Below are 20,732 nucleotides of genomic sequence, written 5' to 3' on the forward strand. Positions count from 1 at the left end.
CCAGACAGCGCAGCTGTATGGCTTGCTAATGACATCATGGGGACATGCTGAAAGCTTCCATTGGAACGCACTACGCCCATTGCTTACCATTGGCTTTGAGTTTTGTACCTCACTTTTGCTTGTTTTCTATTTGCAGGATTTTTTTATGTTTTATGCTGTCCAAAATGAATTCTTCCCCTCTGTAGCTCATCCCCTGTGTACTCTACTCTTCCATGTGCTCGCTTTCTGTAGGCAAGCCGTTAAATCTAATTTTTGTTTTGTCACATTTGCTGTGCATTCAAAGACAGAAGTCATATGTCAGGCCCTGTCTTCCAGGGAGTTTGGAGTTTACTTTTCTTTCTCTGACTTCAAAGTGTGAGGATTTATGTGACAATCATGCTAGTTACTAGGGATATGCTTGAGGAAGGCTGTACAATGTTATTTTTTTCTAGCACACAACAAAATGTAAACATTTGTAAATGAACTATGCAGATATTTCAGAATATATTAAAATTAAGCAAAGTACAAATGAAGCCCATTTGTTGGTAATTCTGAAGTATGGTGGAAACAAATATTTTAATATGATCAAAACAAATCAATACACTACTAATGACATTTCCATACCTTATCGTTTGTGCGCTGTATACTTGTATCAGTAAAACTGTATGTCAGTGCAAATGTAATGGTCATTTCAATTGAAGATGTGCTGTCTGTAATGGCAGTGCACTACCATGTAATGCATACTCCACTTTATACCAATGGCACGCAACTTTGCATCACTCCACTTTACGCCACTCCACTCTATGCCACTCCACACTAAGGGGCTGACTATGTTGGCGGGCGGATCGACACCGCCTGCATGGCGGTGGCGATCCGCCTGCCAACATTCACCGCCTGCCTACCTTTTCCCCCACACCACATTAAGAGGCAGGGGAGACCCCGGCAGACGGGAAGACCGTCCGCTGGTTTTCCGCCAGTTGATGAGTCAACCGGGCGGAAAAGGGGCTTAACATGGTGGCGGGGTCTGCAAGACACTGCCATCCATATTAAGATGCAGGCGGTCACTCACCTTTCCATGGCGGCATTGCTGCCATGGAAAAGCTCGCAGACTTTGCTTTTAGGGGCCTGTAGCGGGCCCCCAGGGTGTTGGCGGTGTGGGGTGCACATGGGGCATTTGCATGCACAAGGTGGCAGGCACCGCGCGGTGCCTGCCACATTGTGCAGGCAAATGCACAACGTGCCTTTTTTACATTGCGGCAGGTGCTGCTGACAGCACCACCCGCCGCAATGTAAAAAATGCGGGATGCACCTGCCAGTGTGGTGGGCGCATCCTAATTTCAATTGCGGAACCGCCACACATATGGCGGGCGGTCCCTTTTGCCGTTACGGAGGCGGGCGGAATTTGTCCGCCCGCCATCGTAATAGCCCCCTATAGTAATTATACACTATTCTGCACCACTCCAATCTATGTCCCTGCACTCTACTCCTCCCTACTGCACTCTGCACCACTTTTTGCCAATGCACTATACCCCACTCTACTCTGCACCACTCTATGCCAGTGCACTTTACTCGAACTACTGCACTCTACTCAAATGCACTCTACACCACTTTACTCAAAACCAATGGTCTCTACACCACTGCACTGTATGCCAATCTACTCTTCACCACTGTTCTCTACGTCACTATATTCTACTCTGCAACACTCTATGCACAGCACTCTACGTCACTGCACCCTATTCTACTCTATTTTGCTATGCACCACTGTACTCTATGCTGCTGCTCTCTACACCACTCTACTCTGCACCACTCTACTCTACGCCACTGCACTCTACACCATTGTACTCTATGCCACTTTTCTCTAAACCACTACACTCTACGACACACTACCCTGTAACACTGCTCTCTGAGCCACTAAAACCTACACCACTCTACTCTGCACCACTGCAACTCTATGCCACTGCACTCTAATCTGTATGCCACTCTACTGCACTCTACACCGCTACACTCTAAATCCCTATACTCTGCATCACTCCACTCTATGCCACTGTACTCTACGCCAATCCACTCTACACCGCTCTATTCTACTCTGCACCACTCTACTCAATGGCAACACACTCTACCCCACTCTACTCTACTATGCACCACTGCACTTTTTGCCACTGCAATCTCTAGTCCACTCAGGTCTTGGCCACTCTACTCTAATCTACAACACTCTACTCTACTCCACTCTATGCCACTCCACTCTGCAGTACTGCACTCTGTGCCACTGCACTCTATGCCAATGCACTCTAGTCTTCACACTCCACTCTGCTCTGCACCACTCCACTTTACACCACTCCACTCTACTCTGAAAACATCTACTGTACGCCACTGCCCTCTATGCCCTCTATGCCACTTCACTCTCGGCCTCTCTGCTCCATACCACTGCAATCTACTCTACGCCCCTCTACTCTTCTTTGCACCACTCTACCCTACACCACGGCCCTCTATGCCACACTGGTCTAAACCACTGCACTCACCACCAATGCACTCAATACCACTTCACTAAAAATCAATGTACTCTGCACCACTGTACTCTACGCCAACTACTCTGCACCTCTGCACTGTATGCCACTATACTCTACTCTGCAACACTCTACTGTATGCTGTTGCACACTATGCCATTCTACAGCATTGCACTCTACATAACCGTTCACCACTCTATGCTACTCTGCACCACTGTACTCTACACCATTGCTCTCTACACCACTGAACTCAACGTCAATGTGTTCTAAACCACTAAGCCACTGCACTCTACGACACTCTACTCTGCAAGACTGCACTCTCTGCCACTGAACTCTGTGCCACTTGACTCTGAGCCACTGCATTCTATGCCATTGTACTCAACACTGCACCACTCAACTCTATGCCACTCCATGACACTCAACTGCACTGTACGTCAATGCACTCTATATCATTACGCTCCCCACCACTCTACTCTGCATCACTACACTCTACGCCACTGTACTCTATGACACTCTAATCTACTCTACACCACTGCACTCCACTGCACCCTACACCACTCTGCTCTACACCTCATCACTTTATCCTGTACTACTCCACTTTACTCTGCACCACTGCACTCTACGGCACTTCACTTTATTCTGAAACAATCTACTTTACGCCACTACTCTCTATGAAACTCTATTCCACTCTACGCTACGCCACTCCACTCTAAGGTGCGCCACTCCACTCTACGGTACTCTACTCTACACCACTCTATGCCACTCTACTCAAAATAAATGCACTCTATGCCACTGCACTCTATGCCAATCTACTCTGCACCACTGTACTTTACATCACTTCACTCTAGGCCATTCTACTTTACTCTACGACACCCCACTCTACAACACTCCACTACACGATACTCCACTGTATGATGCTCTACTCCATTAAACTCTACTCCACTCTGACACTACTCCACTCTATGCCTCTCAACTCTTCAAAACTCTACTCCACTCTACAAGACAACTCCACTTTATGATGCTCTAATCCATTAAACTCTACTCCACTCTGACACTACTCCACTCTATGCCTCTCGACTCTTCAAAACTCTACTCCACTCTACAAGACGACTCCACTTTATGATGCCCTACGCAACTCCCTCTATGCCACTCTATGCCACTTTACTGCACTCTGTCCTATGACACACTACTCCCCTTTACACCACTTCACTCTATGACACTTTATGCCACTCCACTCGACTCTACTCTACCCCACTCTATACAACTCCGCTCTTCTATACTCTATAACGCTCTGTTCCGCTCTACTCCACTTTATGCCATTCCACTCCACTACACTACTGCATTCTATGGCACTCTGATCTGTGACAATCTACTCCATTCTACGCCACTCTACTCTACAACACTCTACTCCACTCAACACACTCTATGCCACTTAAATCTGCTCTAAGCCACTCCACTCTACGACACCCTACTCCACTCTGACACTCTACACCACTCTACACCACTGTACTCTACGACACTCTATGCAACTCCATTCTACAACAATCTACTCCACTCTGTTCCTTCCATGACACCCCAAAATACTCTACACCACTTCACTCTATGCTACTCCATTACACTCAACTCTACTTTACGCCACTCTGTGCCACTCAATGCCACTCTAGGCCAATCCATGCCACTCTGTAACACTCTACTCTATTCCACGACACTCCTCTTTATGATACTCCACACTGCTCTCCTTTGCTCCAATAACCTTTAGCCTTGCTAAACAGCAGCCACGTTGGTGTACAGCATGGCTAAAACATTTTGGTAAAGCCAAGAGCTCTTGCATAGGCAAGACCTGTTGAATTTGCCAATGTTTGTTGTGCTTATGGCTCCTCTATGTTTTTTATTTTGATACAATTGCGCACATTGACAGAGAAAGGGTTTATATTTGAAGAAGATGCAAGAAAAATTACATTAGTGTTTAAATAATATAAATATATATAATATGTAATGTATGGCATATTTGTCCTTTCAAACACACTCTTTCAATATTCGCTGTATTTTCCACTCTTAGACTTATTGTAGTTATCATAATGTCTTCTGGGCATTTTAGTGCTGGTTGGCATCCATTGAAAAAAATAATAGAGCCACACATCTGTGTGAAAGGAGTATAAGATACCCCACGAATGTAACTACCCGTGCTAAAAGTTCATAAAAAACTTTAAATTATGAAAATGTAATTTGAAGTTTTCATTTTTAATTGGTAGGCATGATTGAAGCCTAAATAACAATATAAAAAAACACTTTGATCGTAGTTTTTACAATTCTTAACTTTTAATTAAGTTTTAATATTTTTTATGCAATCTCACGATGGGACAAACAAATAAATAATGATGTAGATATAAAACAAATTTAAAGGTTAAAGGATTGCAGTATTGAAAAAAAGTGTATTCGAAATGACATTCGTTTTAATCAGCATCATACAAACCCAAAACATACCGACGCCTCAAAAAATGCCCTCCTTTATTTAACCCAAAGATTTACAGCCATTAGTACATTACAAACATTTTTGATTAGTCAGTTATCTTACACAGAGATGTGGTGGTGTCCTCAAGGTTGGCGATGTCAGTTCCACCAATTCCTCTAACCTCTCAGGGCCAATGACTGCTGGCCACACCCCTCCTGGGCCGTCATCTCAGTCTGGAAGAATGGTCCTCCAGCAGTTGCCATGGAAACCCTCAGGTTCTGAGAGCGTTTTCCCTTAGTCTTAGGCCCTGATTTAGATCTTGCCGATCGGTTACTCTATCACAATGGTGACGGATAACCCGTCCGCCGAAATACAAATCAAGGCCCTTGTGACGGAGTAACCTGTCCGCCGAGATCTAAATTGGGCCCTTAATTTTAGATTTATGCCACCTTTTTTTGCATTCCACCACAGTTATAATAAATATAATATCCACATTTGTAAAGCGCGAACAATCACCCGTAAGGATCTCTAGGCGCTGGGGGCCGTTGGGAAGATTAAGCAAGCTATTGCCCAGAGTCACATGGTGCTGGGCTAATCTGCCGCCGGCGCCAGGGATTGAACCGTGATCCCCAGATTCCGGAGTCAGTCGCCCTGGCCGCAGCGCCACACCTCTTCCTCATTCAGCATGTTGTTGCTAATTGTTAGATTTGGGGGTCTCTAGTTGGCATAGGTACGTACCTGTGACAAATAGGGACCCTTGCGTCTAGTCAGGGTAAGGGGGTACACTCCTAAAATAACCCCTGCTCACCCCATTGGTAGCTTGGCACGAGCAGACAGGCTTATCTCAGAGGCAGCGTGTAAAGCATTTGTGAACACATACAGTAATCAAGTGACAACACTATAGATGGACACCACACAAGTTTTATATAAAAGATAAGTATTCTTTATATAGACTTATCACAAGACCACAAACGACAAAAATCCACAATATTGTACTTAAAATGGTAGAATTAGCTTAGTTCTCTTTAGATGTTAAGTTGCGACACTTTGAGTTCAATGTACCTTAAGATGCGTAACACAATACAACGAAAGCGTTGCAGGGATGGTAAAGATCTGGTGCAAAGAAATAAAGATGGCGTCTTTTTCTTGGTGCGACACGATGCGAGCCGCGACTGGCCCTGCGACACGCTTCCCGGTGATGTGGCAGCATCTGATGCGACGTCGATCCTCACCTCCGGCGATGCGAGGTGCTTCGGCAACGATGCGAGCCGCGACAGGCCCTGCGACACGCTTCCCGGTGATGCGGCGGCATCTGATGCGACGTCGATCCTTTTCTCCGGCGATGCGAGGTGCTTCGGCAACGATGCGCGCTGCGACAGGCCCTGCAACACGCTTCCCGGTGATGCAGCGGTGTCTGATGCGACGTCGACCCTCTTTACCGGCGATGCGAGGCGCTTCGGGGACCCTGCGATGACTCAACGGTTCTTATGGGCCGCGACAGGCCCTGCGACACGCTTCCCGGTGATGCAGCAGCGTCTGATGCGACGTCGATCCTCTTCTCCAGCGATGCGAGGCGCTTTCTCGTTGTGAAGCGACAGCGGCAGTGCGGCTACACGCTTCTTGCTCGTGAGTCGCGCTTCCAGCTCCTTGCGGCACGCAGTCCCTCAGAAAGCCACGCAAAACAGCAGGCATTTCCAAAGAACTCTTGGGGAGCTGGTGGGTGAAGTCTGTTGTCCCTGAGACTTCAGCAGGAGGCAAGCTCTTTTCTCAAGCCCTTTGAGATCATTCACAAGTTGAATAAAGTACACAAAGTTCCTTCTCCTCTCTTTGGCAGTCAGGCAACCACTGCAGGCCAATCCTTCAAGCTTAGGGATAGTCTCTCCTCAGTCTCTCTGGTTCCACTCCTCAGCAAAGGTTTCTTCTTGTTTCCCAAAGTGATCAAAAGTTCTTGGGTTTGGGTCCCAATAATTATACTAAGTTTCTCTTTGTTCTCTGAAGGCAGAGAGGCATTTGCCTAGTCCAAACCAGTTCTGGTCAGTCCTGGAGCACTTTGTTGACATGACTCCTTCTTTCCTTTCACAGTGCAGGGCAGAGACATCAGATGCACCACAGGAGGTAGAGCCAGCATTGTGGAGGGAAGGCACAGCCCTATTCAGGTCCCATGTGGAACACCTCCCACCCATCTACATGCAGATCTCTCTATTCAGCCCTGTGCTGACTCACCCTGTCTCCTGGAATCCCCCAGCCCCTGGCACTCAAACTCCAGACAAGGAATACACAACCTAGCAGAGGCAGGTTTGGATGGTTAGACAAGAAAATACCTACTTTCTAAAAGTGGTATTTTCAAACACAGAATGTTAAAACCAACTTCACTAAAAGATATATTTTATCATTCTGAGTTCAGGCATACTAAACTCGAATGTCTACCATGTTCCCTGAGTCAGTTAGGATTATAAGATGTAATAATTAAACTGCCCATTCTGGCCTATGGGGAACAGATAGCCTTGCAATAGTGAAAAACTAAAATGGTTGTAATTCACTATTAGGACATGCCACACACACCAGGGCATGTCCTACCTTATACTTACAATGCACCCTGCCCTTGGGCCTACCATAGGGGTGTCTGATATGAAGAAAAGGGAAGGTTCAGGGACTGGCACTTGCCCAGCCAGCATGGCAGTACCAGACTGCACACAGGCTCTGCAATGGCAATCCTTAGACACACTTTAACAAGCTGCTTCTGTGGGTGGCACAACCAGTGCTGCAAGCCCACTAGCAGCATTTGGAATACCAGCTCTTGGCACTCCTGCTGCTGCACTGTACTAGGGTCTGTCAGGTTAACCAAACCAGCCAACCATGGAATCACTAATCCATACATCAATTTATAATAGGGAGAGCATATGCACTTTAGCACTGATCAGCAGTGGTAAAGTGTCCAGAGTCATAAATCAGCCAACAACAGGTCAGAAAAAATATAGGAGGAAGGCAAAAAGTTCAGGGATGACCCTGCATAAAGGGCCAAGTACAACACAAATGCATTGACTTTGTGAAGGATACCTCTCCATAAAGCACCATTCTTTGCCAGTCGGCACTTGATGTAGCAAAGATATCTCTCTGTTTTCTTGTCACCTCCCTGATGAAAATGTCAACCTCCTTCTGGGTGAATTTAAACTACCCCTTTCGAAGTATACCCTATTTCTTGCTGTGTTACTTCTTGGCTTCTCTCGTCATCCTGGCTTGCCATCATGAAACATTACAAAAATGCACCAATCCCTATTTGCACAACTTTTTAAAGTGTATAATGGTGTAATGACACTGTGGGGCAGATTTACTAGATTTTCATGGAGTGCAGTGCAGCAGCTGCAAATGCTGCGCTGCGTGAGGAGAGAGCAGGAGAGCACCAGAAATATAGCACTCTCTTCCGCCCTCCCTAACGTTGGCGCAGGAATGTACAGCCGTGCACCACAGACACACCTTAGCACCATAGTGCAAGGGTGTCTCAATGAGTCTAGAATAGGTTTTGTACTGGGAGGGAACCCTTCCAGTACATGCCTAGACTAACTTGAAACCTTTCCCCACTTTGCATGTGTGCTGCACTATGAAGCATACATAAAAAGTTGAAAAAGAAAGGATAAATGACAGCATTTCCCCTACATAGTGCCTATTTAAAATGGGCACTATTTTCTCACGCTATAACCTGTCTACTTTTCTCAGTACATAGGTTTTAGCGCCAGAAACTTTGGGTGGTTGCATGGGAGCGCCCATGCGCCACCCATGGAATGCCCCCTGGCGCTAAGCAATGCAAAGCAGCGTCATGCACCGCCTCGCGCTACTTTCGAGGGTTTTCCTCCACTAAACATTTTAGTGCTGGAAAGTAAATCAGTAAAAAAAGATTTAGCATCTATTTCCGTCACTTTTGTGATACAAACACGTTGCGAAAACTTAGTAAATATACCCCTGTGTGTCACCCAAGGACACTTTGGGCCTGATTTGCCAACATTTTGTGATGTCTTTGCGTCACAAAAGTGACACAAACCAGCAAAACCATTTTTTTTGTCATTTAATTTCAAGCACAAAACCTGCTTTGCGCTTAAGTTGCCCTTAACCCCTTCAGTGCCCCGCCCTTTCCCCGCGCTGTGCCGGGCCTTTCATTAGCGGGCGGGGTTCATGACGAGATAGTCTCGTCATGGGCACAGCGCAACCGCGCTCCATGACGAGACCATCTCGTCATGGGCACTGAAGGAGTTAAAGTAACTTTCGCGCTGCTTTGCTATACTTACCGTCAAGGGGGCGTTACATTGGTGGTACATGGGCATTCTCATGCAACCATCAATGCTTTGTAATGCAAAACTCTATCTACCAAACATTTGAGAGAGGGTTTTGCATTAAAAATTAAAAGTTGTTTCTTATTTATGACAAAACATGCGATCTGTTTGATGCAAGAGACTTGGGCCCTGTAAAGGAGTGAATGCCCTGGTTTTGCGACCTTTGATATCTCTGCTATTTCAAGGGGTAAGGGTCGCCCCTCGGGCTGGTTATCCATCTGGGTAGGTACACACTTGGGACTACGGGCCGCTCAGCTTGAAACTAACTCGCCTGATATTCAATGTGTCCTTTTAACTTCATCTGATAAGTCACGTGTGGCCATTATTAATATGTACTCCAGGCCCACGACAAATGGAAACGAATCAAGCACTTTTATTGCTCTTGATCTCCTCATCCAATCACTCGATCCCTTAATTACAATAATTGTGGGAGGCGATTTTAATTGCCAGTTCGAACCCTTGAGTTTCCCCGAACTAGATAACCAAGATGAGGTAGACTCGCTCTGGTGTATCCCGGCCCCTGCCATTACCCCAGTGAAGGCCTGGACCAAGCTGGTACTACAAATCAAATCCTTCACACTTGCAAAGTCCCTATGGGCGTGCAATGGAAGGTCGGATAATGCTAATTCTGGTCTACCCACATTTAATAGGCCCAATAGTACTTCCATTATAGATTACATTTTATTGGAAGCCAAGCACTGGGATAAGCTTAAAGATTTCCAGGTTGTTTCAAGACAAGATAGTGATCATAATGCTTTGCTCCTGACGCTTAAGCCTGGCGCATTTGGCTTAACCAACCCAGAGCCAAACACAGTACTGTCTGTATTACCCCTTACTATATCCAACAATAGAAGAAAGGTTAAATGGGCAATGTGCCTGGAACAGACGACACGTCTTGCTGAAATTTATCGGACTGCCATCCCGCTAATAAGTGAAATGGGGGGTCCTCTCTCTCTCAAGCAGGCTCCTGACATACATAGAAGGTTCACTACGAGCCTCGGGAGATATTTTATCCTGTATTCAAGCCCAGGCAATCAAGGCCCAGAACACATCCTTGGTATGACCATGACTGTAAATGCGCAAAGAGGAATATGCTTGTAGCTATAAAATCTAAAGATGGACCTACTATTAAGGCCTTTAGATTGCTGTACAAGAAGGAGTTGACCAGGGCCAAGACTGAGTGGGAGGAATCCAAGTGGAACGATCTAAGGGAGGCACTCCTCTCTAAAGATTTTAGGACCTTCTGGGCTATTGCCACCTCAGCATCGAGTGGCGAACGAGAGGTAGGGGTTCCGAACATCGCCCCTCTAGTTTGGGAGGCGCACTTTAAAGAACTATATGCAAGTCCGGAGTCAAGGGCATTCATGTGCCACGATCAGGACAATAGAACATCTCCTGGGACCTTTGCAGCCTCGGACCCTATACCCGAAAATAGCCAGCCTGGACCCTTGGCCCTTTGGACAGGGAATAGTTTACCGGATCCCCAGGTTAGGACTGAGGGCAACCATCCAGATTCAATTACTTTTAAGGAGGTAGAATCTGTGATTGAGGGCTTGCTCCCAAACAAAGCCCCAGGACTCGACAAGCTCCCGGGGGACCTTTTCCGCTCCCAACCCAAAATTTGGGCCCCTTATCTGACTGTACTGTTTAATGCGGTTCTGATGGGTTCTGCATTACCAGACACATGGCTAGGGGCTGAGATTGTACCGATCTTTAAGAAGGGTTGCCCACTAACCCCGGCCAATTACAGACCCATCAGTTTATTGGATTCCACTCAAAAATTGCTGGGCCGAATTCTATTAAACAGACTACTAGGCTGGATAGAGGTGAACAAAGTATTGACTCCCCTACAAGCTGGCTTTAGAACTGGCACATCTACCTTGGACCAGATCTTTCGGCTCCAGGTCCTCTTTTGGAAAACAGCAAGAGTGGAGGGTGGCAGCCTCTACCTTGTTTTTGTGGACCTGCGGGCCGCATTTGATCTGGTCCCTAGGCAGAAACTTTGGATGGTATTGAAGGACCTTGGTCTCACACCATACATACTCGATGTGTTGATTCGCCTCAACACAGGGAACTTTGCACAGGTGAGGTGCGGGAAGAACGGGGAACTATCTGCACGCTTCCCTGTAACTCGGGGGGTACGACAGGGCTGCGTATTGGCCCCTACACTATTTAGCCTGTACGTCAATGGATTGATTGACGAACTAAATAGTATCAAGGATACTGATGCCCCCCGACTGGTCTCTGGTCGGGTGCCCGCTCTGATGTTCGCGGACGACACACTGTTGTTATCCCGGACATCATCGGGCATCCAGCGGGTACTGGATGGGTTTGCGACCTTTTGTGCCTCGCGGGGACTGGAGATCAACTTGGGGAAAACCAGGTTTATGATCTTCAGTCCCCCGAGGCACACTCGTCCGAACCCTGTACTGGGGGGTGTCCCCTTGGAAAGAGTCAAGACCTTCACATACCTAGGGGTCACGCTTTCTGAGAACTTCACCTGGGAAGCTCAAGTGGCAAAATCTTCTTTGAGGCTATCCCAAATATCGGGGGGAATTGGTAGACTTCACAGAACTTCTATTTTTAAACCTGTTACCCCTGTATTGGAGATCTACAAAACCCAGGTTAGGTCCGCAGCATTGTACGCTGCAGAACTGTGGAGTCATACAAACACATCCAATCTTCGGAAGATGGAACAAGCCTTCATGCGTGGTCTGGTTGGCCTCCCCCAGAGTACGCCTCTAATACCATTGCGTTTGGATATGGATTTGGTTCCCGTTAACGACTTGGCTGCCGCACGACCTCTGCTTTTTTGGAGAAGGCTCTGGTCTGTCCCTGAGCTTGAATTTTTTAGAGCAGAATTTAGTGCAATCTGGGGGACGCTAAAGTGTAAGAATATTCCCTGGCTGCTCCATATAAAGTCTTCCTTTTATCAAATCGGTCTGCCCCAACTTTGGGACACTCCGGATATTAGCTGTATGAGGACTCAAAGGTCTGAGATACTGGCAGCTGTCAGACTTTTTAATTCCAATAGATTAAGCTGCTCAGCTTCTCTGGGCAGGTTGACCTCCGAGTTTCTACTGATGAAAATTGAACCTAAATTGGAAGTATTTTTGGATGTAGTACAGCCTCCACTGGCGAGAAAACTTCATACTCAGTTAAGATATGGTTGCCTCCCAATCGGGGTATTTACATCAAGCTGGGGAAAATTGATCGAGGCCAACTGCCCAATATGCAAAACATGCAAAGAAGATGTTGCGCACATTTTGTCCTTTTGTCCAGCATATAGTACGGCCCGAAAATGCTGGCTTTTCCCCTTGTGCAAAATATTGGGCCTCAGAAAATGTGTACAAGCTCGAAGAGTTCTAACCTATGATACCAACCCACTTATTGTCTATGCAGTTTCCCGTTTCCAATTTGCTATGTGGAGGAGACAAATGAGTTTTATTAATCCATAGTAATGGCCTATCAGTTTTTATTTTCTTATTAACTGACCATGATAACTCATTGTTTAATAATTGTTTTTTAAATTTACATTTTTCTATTTAAGATCTTATTCTTGTACCTGTATATATTTTATTGTACTTTTATGGTCCTGCGACCGAAATAAAGTTATCATGATGATGATGATTAAAAATTAACGCCATTTGAAAGCAGGCAAAATGTTTTAATTTCTCCTTTCTTTTCTGACTTTGCACATGCCCTGCACTGTACAGCACACATACAGAATAGGAACAGTTGTAAAAATTATCTGGGCATGGTATTTATCACTGGAAGGGTACTTTTCCAGTACAAAACCGATGCTGTACTCACTCACACACCCTTGCACTACGGCGTAAAGCGGTGTGCATGGTGCACAACTGCAAAATTCTGAGACAGCGCTAAGGAGAGGGGAGGAGAAAGCCATGTCTCTGTAGAAGTGCCGCTCTCCTGCTCGCTCCTTCTCATGCAACGCAGCGCAGCATTTTTGGCGGCTGCAGTGTATTCCGTGAACATTTCCTAAATCTTGCTCCTTGTGTCATGCAGCCCTGCACTACATTGCAAACATCACTGTTGGACCCGGCCTCGTAAGCATGGCCCTACTTGCCCCCGCACCACATAACCTGGTACCTGCAGCCCCAAGCACACGGCCTAGCCGATCCTTCCCACCAGAAGACACGTACCCGACCCGGGCATCCCCGTCCATGGCCTCTCTCCTTTCGGCCACCCCGGGCCCGCGTGCCCACTTCAGGCACCAAGATGGCCGCCCGGCCCCAGCGCGACCCGGGCCTAGCGGCGCCACTCCGGCTGGAGGACATCACGCTTGCCAGGGGATGAGAGAGGGAGGAGCAGTTTCTATCGCACCTCTGAACTCCCCTGGGACGATGGGTTTCGATCGGCCCTCCGGCCTCCCTGAGGGCTGGCTCCATGCCTGCTGGGTGTCTGGGACTCCTCCCGACCCGGCCCTGAAAGGATCAAAAGACAATGGCAGGAAACCTCGACAAGCAACCCCCAGGCGACCAGACTCCTGCCTGGACAGACTCCGGACATCAAAGAGGGGTCGACCTATAACAAGGGGTGCTCTGGGACTGTCCGGCAGATTCGACGCTGGAACGACGAGAGCCTGCTGACGCGGTCGCGGCTCTTGGAACTTAGAACCACCTGAGCTCTGCTGAGTGACTCGCGGCTCCCTGAAGATCGTAAGACCTCCGAACTTGTACCTGAGCCCTGCTGAGTGACTTGCGGCTCCCTGAAGATCGTAAGACCTCCGAACTTGTACCTGAGCCCTGCTGAGTGACTCGCGGCTCCCTGAAGATCGTAAGACCTCCGAACTTGTACCTGAGCCCTGCTGAGTGACTCGCGGCTCCCTGAAGATCGTAAGACCTCCGAACTTGTACCTGAGCCCTGCTGAGTGACTCGCGGCTCCCTGAAGATCGTAAGACCTCCGAACTTGTACTTGAGCCCGCTGAGTGACTCGCGGCTTCCACCGACTCCCACGGTCCCGCTGGACCCCCATCTACAACACACCTATCCCCCAGCTCGAGGATTGTGAGCTGTGCGCCGGATACGTCCCTGCCTTGAACCTTTACCAGAGACTGTCCTGCTACCCCCTATCCCTTCCGAGACTCATTGAGCCCGCGCTCTCCTTGTACATATTTGCAGTGCTAACCTGATTGATAAAAGATTGATTCCTAAGAACGCACGGTGTGGTGTTTCTGTGTCGTGTGGTGCCAGAAGTACGATCCTAGATACGAGATTCCTCCCCCTGAGGGGTCTCCCGCCAGTGCCCGGCTACGATACTTTGAGGGTGGGTCTCAGGGTAGTCAGGATCCCTTTCCGGGCTCCTCTGAGGTCGCCGTCTAACATTGGTGGCAAGCGACGGGATTCGGGCCCATCACCTAGAGATCGTACCGTGAACGACGGACGCACTACCGACAAAGATGGCAGAAGGAAGCGCCATGAGCCCCGCAGAAACCAACGCCAACAGGGTGTTCCAGGTGGAACAACTAGAAGAATACACGCACAAAGAACTAAAGCAATTCTGCAAAGAACTTAAAATCGCTAGCACCGGTCTCAACACCAAAGAAGATTTGCAGAAAGCACTGAAAGCTTGGGTGGATGCCGGGGCCTCCCGCCCAGAAGGCACAGGGGAGCGCCCCGACGAAGCCGAACCCCCCCAAGGCGAAAGCAGCAGCAATCAGGTGCGAGGCATCGTACCAGACGGGGGCCTATCCCCGGAAGAACTCGCGGACAGAGAGAGAAGCCGCAATCACGAACTCGAGTTAGCCAAACTCAAAATCGAAGGCGAATTGAAGTTAGCGGAAAAAAAGCTAGCAGTAGAGCAAATGCGTGTGCAAGGCGAGCTAGAGGAGAAGAAGCTCCAACGGGAACACGAAGGAAGGAAGCTCCAACTAGAGCACGAACGCAGCTTGAAGGAACTCGAGCTCAAGGCCAAAAGCGAGGAAGGGAGGCCCCCGGGAAACCGAGAGGCGGCCTCCCCAGCGGAGCAGAAGGTCCACATCCCCAAGGACGTGGTCAAAGAATATTATAAAAACGATGACATTCAACAATGGTTCAGGGCCTACGAGGTCGCCATGACCTCCCATCGGATCCCGCAGAAGGACTGGGGGGCAGGGTTGTGGGGACGGTTTCTGAGCGAAGGAAGAGACACCCTGCTCGATCTACCCATCTCTCTGCAGACCTCCTACAGCCACATGAAAGAGGCTCTACTCACAAGGTACGGCCTCACCCCCGAGATGTACCGTCAGCGATTCCGGGACTGCAGGAAAATCCCGGGCACCACCTGGGTGGAGTATGTAAACTTTTTCAGTCGGGCCTTCGATGGGTGGATCAAGGGCAGCAAAGTCACCACCCTTGAGGAACTCACCGACCTCATGTTGTGGGAACACCTGGCTGCGAACTGCTTTGTGGAACTATGCCAGCATCTGCTTGACAGCAAACTCACCGATCCCAGGAAGCTGGCTGTGGAAGCAGACCGCTGGACCAACACCCGGGTCCCCCGGGGCATGGTAGGAGAATACCCCCGAGCCAGTCAGGGACCACCCCGCCAGAGAGGAGGAGGGAATCAGGGAGGGCAGCGAGAGTCCCAGCCTAGCCCCCCAAAGACCCAACCTCCACCTTTCCCAGCGCCCCCCCCACCAGTAACCGGACCCCCCGGGAGACGGGGACACCGGGTAACCGTCACTTGTTTTCGTTGCCAGAAGCCCGGGCACTACGCCAATGACCCAGAGTGCCCCTTGGCCACCCAAATCACCCCTGCGAGACAGATAGCCAACGTAGCTCTGGGGGAGGAGGTTGAGGAAACCGGAGAGTGGGAACCCGCAGCTATGGCCCTAGTATCCCTGGGAGATAGAGAGATGGTCCCTGGTAGCCTCCTGCCCTCCAACACGAAGAAATACGGGCAGCTCGTCAAGATCAATGGCCACCAAATAGAGGCCCTGCGGGACACCGGGGCCAGCATCACCGGTGTCCTCAGGCACTTAGTCCCCGAGGAGCAGATCCTCCCCAACGTCTTTTGCCCGGTGATTTCCGCAGATAATAGAGAGAGTATGTGTCAGGTAGCCCTGGTGCCGTTTGAGTGGGGTGGGGTGACAGGTAAACTAAGGGTTGCCGTAAGAACCTCCCAGCCGGTCGACTGCCTCTTAGGGAACGACCTGGAGAGTTCTTCCTGGAAGCACGTCGAGCGCAAGGCCCACCTAGGAATGATGGGACTCCCCGAGTGGGTGTGCGCCACCACCCGATCTATGTCAGCTCGACTCACCCCCCTGGGAGAAGTCGAAAACGCCCCGACCAAAGAAGTCAGAACAGTAACCGCCGAGGGTCCTCCCGTCCCCCCATCGGAAGGGTCAGTCGCCAGCGACGGACCCTCACCGTCCGACACCGCCCCAGTCCCCGAGTTAGGCGATCTACCCGAATTGGCCCAATGGCGCCCCGAGGGCGGGCCCACCCGGGAGGAATTTTGCCGGGAGCAAGCCACTTGTCCTTCCCTGGTCGGACTGCGGCGCCAGGCCGAGGGCCAAGCCGCAGGCGACCAAACCGGAACGCACCGAATTTATTGGGAGAATAACATTTTGTACAGTGAGCAGAAGTCGGTGGAGCTGGGATCCGGACGGGTGCTGGTGGTACCCCTCCGCTTCCGAGACTTCCTCCTGGGCTTAGCCCACGACGTCCCCCTCGCTGGCCACCTGGGTCAAGACAAGACCTACAGCCGTCTCGTGACCCATTTTTACTGGCCTAGAATGAGAGCAGCCGTAGAAGCCCACTGCAAGTCCTGTCCCACGTGCCAAGCTAGTGGGAAGAGTGGGGGGAAGCACAAGGCTCCCCTCCAACCCTTCCCGGTCGTCAGTACCCCCTTCGAACGAGTCGGGATCGACATCGTGGGGCCCCTGGATCCCCCCACCTCCCAAGGTCACCGGTTTATCCTGGTCCTAGTGGATCACGCCACCCACTATCCTGAGGCTATCCCCCTACGCACCGTCACGGCCCCCGTGGTGGGCCGGGCCCTGATGGGAATCTTTTCCCGGGTGGGTTTTCCCCGCGAGGTCGTGAGCGATCGCGGCACTAATTTTATCTCGAAGTACATGACGTCCCTGTGGCAACAATGTGGAGTGTCCTATAAGTTCACCACCCCGTACCATCCCCAAGGGAACGGCCTAGTAGAGAGGTTTAACAGGACTCTGAAAGGGATGATCACCGGCCTAGAAGAGCCCCTCCGGCGTAAGTGGGACGTCCTGCTCCCCTGCCTCTTGTTCGCTTACCGAGAAGTCCCCCAGAAGTCCCTAGGGTTCAGCCCGTTTGAGTTGCTCTATGGACACCCCGTCCGAGGTCCCCTCAGTTTGGTTAAGGAAGGGTGGGAGGCGGCACCCCAGACCACCCCACGAGATGTGTTCCAATATGTTCTGACCCTCCGGAACCAGACCAGGAAGTTCCGAGCACTGGCCGAGGCCAACCTAGAGGCAAGCCAAGAAGAGATGAAGCGCTGGTACGACCAGAATGCCACTCTGGTCGAGTTCCAGTCGGGCCAGCAAGTATGGGTCATGGCCCCCGTGAAGCCAGGCGCCCTCCAGGACAGGTGGACCGGGCCCTACAAAGTGATTGAGCGGAAGAGTCAAGTCACATACTTGGTGGACGTCCAGTCGCCTCGGGATCCCCTTCGGGTCCTTCACGTGAACCGCCTCAAGCCTCACTTCGTGCGGACAGAACTGAGCCTCCTGCTGGCCACCGATGACGGGGCCGAAGATGAGTCCGATCCCCTCCCGGACCTCCTGTGTGTCAAGGAGCAGGATGGCTCCGTGGAAGGAGTGAACCTCTCACCAACCCTCACTGCCCAGCAACAAGAGGACTGCCGCCAGCTCCTAGGACAATTTTCCGACCTCTTCTCCCTGATCCCCCGAGTCACCGACTGGTGTGTCCAAGACGTGGACACCGGGGACAGCCCGCCGGTGAAGCACCGGGCATACCGGGTCCCTGACCGGGTCCGGTCCTGCATTCAAGCTGAAGTCTCAAAGATGTTGACCCTGGGGGTGATCGAGCCATCTGACAGTCCCTGGGCCAGCCCCGTGGTCCTGGTCCCGAAGGCAGCAGCCCCCGGTGTCGCCCCCGAGCTCCGATTCTGCGTGGACTACCGGGGGTTCAATGACGTCACCCGAGCCGATGCCCACCCCATTCCACGGGCCGACGAGCTCATTGACCGACTCGGGGCAGCCCGGTTCCTCAGCACTTTCGACCTCACCTGCGGATACTGGCAGATTGCGCTCACCGAGGGAGCCAAGGAGCGGTCCGCCTTCTCCACCCCAGATGGGCACTACCGCTTCCGCGTGATGCCCTTCGGAATGAAAAATGCCCCGGCCACCTTCCAGCGACTGGTGAATAGAGTCCTGGCCGGGCTAGAACAGTTCAGCGCGGCCTATCTAGACGACATCGCCGTTTTCAGTTCCGAATGGAGTGAGCACCTCCAGCACCTCCGGAAGGTGCTAACCGGCCTACGCCAGGCAGGCCTCACAGTAAAAGCCAGCAAGTGCCAGATTGGGCAAGGATCAGTAGTCTACCTAGGGCACCAGGTCGGGAGCGGCCAGGTCGCCCCTCTACAGCCGAAGATTGACGCCATCTTGGCCTGGGAACCACCCACCACCCAAACGGAGGTCCGAGCCTTTCTGGGCCTCACTGGCTACTACCGAAGATTCATCCGGGGGTATGGCAGCCTCGTCGGCCCCCTCACAGAACTCACATCCAAAAAACAGCCAAAGAAGGTGCAGTGGACGACTGCCTGCCAGGAGGCGTTCGATGCCCTAAAGAAGGCCATGTGTACTGCCCCCGTCCTCCAGGCTCCCGACTACTCCAAAGAGTTTGTAGTCCAAACCGACGCCTCCGAGCATGGCATTGGGGCCGTCCTGTCCCAAGTGAATGACCAAGGCCTAGACCAGCCCATCGCCTTCCTCAGCCGGCGGCTGTTGCCCAGAGAACAGAGATGGAGCACCATTGAGCGCGAAGCCTTTGCCGTGGTCTGGGCACTCAAGAAACTACGCCCCTACCTGTTCGGCACCCATTTCAAAGTCCAAACCGACCATCGGCCCTTGCGATGGCTCATGCAGATGCGAGGAGAGAACCCCAAGCTACTGCGGTGGTCAATCTCCCTTCAGGGGATGGATTTGACCGTAGAACACCGCCCTGGCACGGACCACGCCAACGCTGACGGCCTCTCCCGGTTCTTCCGCCTCAGCGAAGAGAACCCCCCAAGATGATGGGCAGTTCTCTCCGGCTTTCAGCTGGGGGGGACGCGTGTTGGACCCGGCCTCGTAAGCATGGCCCTACTTGCCCCCGCACCATATAACCTGGTACCTGCAGCCCCAAGCACACGGCCTAGCCGATCCTTCCCACCAGAAGACACGTACCCGACCCGGGCATCCCCGTCCATGGCCTCTCTCCTTTCGGCCACCCCGGGCCCGCGTGCCCACTTCAGGCACCAAGATGGCCGCCCGGCCCCAGCGCGACCCGGGCCTAGCGGCGCCACTCCGGCTGGAGGACATCACGCTTGCCAGGGGATGAGAGAGGGAGGAGCAGTTTCTATCGCACCTCTGAACTCCCCTGGGACGATGGGTTTCGATCGGCCCTCCGGCCTCCCTGAGGGCTGGCTCCATGCCTGCTGGGTGTCTGGGACTCCTCCCGACCCGGCCCTGAAAGGATCAAAAGACAATGGCAGGAAACCTCGACAAGCAACCCCCAGGCGACCAGACCCCTGCCTGGACAGACTCCGGACATCAAAGAGGGGTCGACCTATAACAAGGGGTGCTCTGGGACTGTCCGGCAGATTCGACGCTGGAACGATGAGAGCCTGCTGACGCGGTCGCGGCTCTTGGAACTTAGAACCACCTGAGCCCTGCTGAGTGACTCGCGGCTCCCTGAAGATCGTAAGACCTCCGAACTTGTACCTGAGCCCTGCTGAGTGACTCGCGGCTCCCTGAAGATCGTAAGACCTCCGAACTTGTACCTGAGCCCTGCTGAGTGACTCGCGGCTCCCTGAAGATCGTAAGACCTCCGAACTTGTACCTGAGCCCTGCTGAGTGACTCGCGGCTCCCTGAAGATCGTAAGACCTCCGAACTTGTACTTGAGCCCGCTGAGTGACTCGCGGCTTCCACCGACTCCCACGGTCCCGCTGGACCCCATCTACAACACACCTATCCCCCAGCTCGAGGATTGTGAGCTGTGCGCCGGATACGTCCCTGCCTTGAACCTTTACCAGAGACTGTCCCGCTACCCCCTATCCCTTCCGAGACTCATTGAGCCCGCGCTCTCCTTGTACATATTTGCAGTGCTAACCTGATTGATAAAAGATTGATTCCTAAGAACGCACGGTGTGGTGTTTCTGTGTCGTGTGGTGCCAGAAGTACGATCCTAGATACGAGATTCCTCCCCCTGAGGGGTCTCCCGCCAGTGCCCGGCTACGATACTTTGAGGGTGGGTCTCAGGGTAGT

This window comes from Triturus cristatus, chromosome 6 (genome assembly GCF_964204655.1).
Source record: "Triturus cristatus chromosome 6, aTriCri1.1, whole genome shotgun sequence".
Lineage (NCBI taxonomy): Eukaryota > Metazoa > Chordata > Amphibia > Caudata > Salamandridae > Triturus > Triturus cristatus.